Here is a 2,476-nt window from a genome sequence, read left to right as displayed (position 1 = left end):
AATTTGTTTCCAATTCTTAGTGTTGTACCTTACTTGTTAAACTTTATATCGACATCGATAAGACGATAGAAACTACTCAAATTTTAGGAGTCCGAAAATATCTTCGTAATGAATTTCAATTTCGTTTCTATTTGTAAATTTATATTGCAATTACACAAATACAAACTGCTCATAAATTTTTAATTTCACCACTCCTGTACAAGTATGCAATACAAAATTTTAATATTGAAAATGTTAAACGTTGACTGTAATTCATGTTTGTTGAGTGTAATGAACAACTACTTAACGAAATAATGATTTTATAATATAACAAACATAATAAGCTATTATTTTAAAGCTTTCTACGATAAAATGATATTTTAGTTTTATTTCTATTATTTGCCTAAATCATAGTCAAGTATTAATAAGATCGTCTTGTTTTAGTCGTCGTTTAGACGCATAACTTAGAAAATAATATTTTGTAACATCTTTCGAATCGAAATTCAACAAAGGTTTTTGAATACGAATATTTGTCTGGGTGTTTGTGTGTTTTAAGGCTGTAATTAAAAAAAACAGAAGTTGTTTTATAAATAGACATAATAAAATATATGTTTTTGTATTTACAAAAGTACCGCGACTTACAATCACATCACTACAGTTCACGCACAAGAAAACGTGAGTTCGCTTGTAGAAAGAAACAACAAGATATCTACGTTTCGCTTTTATTGCACGTGGCCATAAAAGCGAGAAATGTGCTAGCATGTGTTTTAGTTGTTTATTCTATTACGTATCATTGGCGTGCCTATTTCCCCACGTATGTACGTCGCTTCCGTATTCTGAGGGATAATCCGTCTTTGAACACTGCAAATAGAATCGTTGCAATAGTCAATGTTGCAGTTTCTTTTCTTCTACCAGGCTTAACTTTCTTTTTCACTTTCCAAGCTTTTAAGCTAAAGTATGAAGAGAAAAAAATATGCCATTTAATTACCTTATAGGGATGGACGCAGGGGCGGAGCAAAAGGGAAACTGAATTCCCTCAAGTGGCAATCGGAGATTTTTGACTTTAATTTCTATTTCAGTGAGACGTCTTGCAAGGGGTTAATAGTCAGATACAGTTGCCTTGGGCCCCATTTTCTCATTGTCAATACAATATATCCATGTCCCATAATGTTAATACGTTATATTAATACTCCTTCAGATTTTGGCTTTGGTACGGTAATTCCATATTTATCGCAAAAATTCTGTTTTATTTAAACAAAGAATACTTCAGAATTTTAATGTTTGTATTTCTTACACTATCTGTTAGAAAATTATAACACTAGTATGATTGTAAAGCCCGCTACGCACGCTTGGCAATCAACGTCGAGCAGCAAATGACAAACATAGACTTATGGATAGGTTTATGCCTGTTTTTCTTTGGTGTTCATCATCATCAGCTCACTACACGTCCCCACTGAGGGATTCGGAGACTACCCTAAGTGAGGGGTGACTGAACCATAGGCCCATTACGGGTATGTGCAGATTGTATCACGATGTTTTCCTTCTCAACAGAAACACACAGTGATATATGACGGAATTCGACCGCAGGACCTGGAGATTACAAGTCAAGTGCTTTAACCCTTCAGCCATCGACGCTCTGTCCTTTGGTGTTCTCAGTTCACAAAAACCGTGGATTTTTATACACAAACTAAAGGATGTTCGACAAACGTATTTGCGGAAGCTTTCGTATGCTAAAGTCCGAAAGCTTTAATTACTACTTATAGTTTATAAATGTTAATTTAAGGTTTACTTACTTAAATTTTATTTTGTGTCAATTGAAACATTTGTATACATCTTAAAATCGATAGTAGTTTATAAAACAATATTTCTAAAAATGGGCCTGACGGCTGATTCTAAGATTCTATAAATAATCGATTACTTATCGGAATATAAATAAAAAGATTTTATTATTTTTTTTTCAGTTAAACTTTAAAAATGGACAACAAACTCTTTCGCCATGTTTGCCAATCCGGAATACCTACTTTATGTGTATTATCGATGGGAATAAACTTGCAAGTTCGCCAAGCGTGGGGATGCCTGTTTGTCTCGGGAGTTTGTGTTCGATGTTTGGCACGTGTTTAATGATGGCTGTTTGTAGCAAACACCAAGGATCTGGAGCGGTCATTAGAGTTCAGTTCTTTTAAACAGTCTTTATTAATTTTCGGTTCAATATTTTTATCAGTAAGAGCGAGGGGCCACCACCACATTATTGCGCCTCTGCACAGTCCACGTGTTATTCGAGACAGATTACTATCTGAACCAAATCTCATTAAATGTTTTTTAAACCGTAGCATATAACAAAAAACTACAAATCCCTTGGGACCTTTACATTATTAGTGCGTGAAAATATGTCCCACATGTTATTCCAGATTCGAGGCTTTGTTTTATATCAGACAAGCTGTCTCTAGGCAGTAAATTATTAAAAAAAAACTTAAGTAGCGAGTCCATTTAAGATAGA

The sequence above is a fragment of the Papilio xuthus genome, unplaced genomic scaffold (assembly GCF_000836235.2).
Source record: "Papilio xuthus unplaced genomic scaffold, Pxut_1.1 DF828177.1, whole genome shotgun sequence".
In the NCBI taxonomy this organism is placed as follows: Eukaryota; Metazoa; Arthropoda; class Insecta; order Lepidoptera; family Papilionidae; genus Papilio; species Papilio xuthus.
This window is presented reverse-complemented; position numbering follows the sequence as displayed.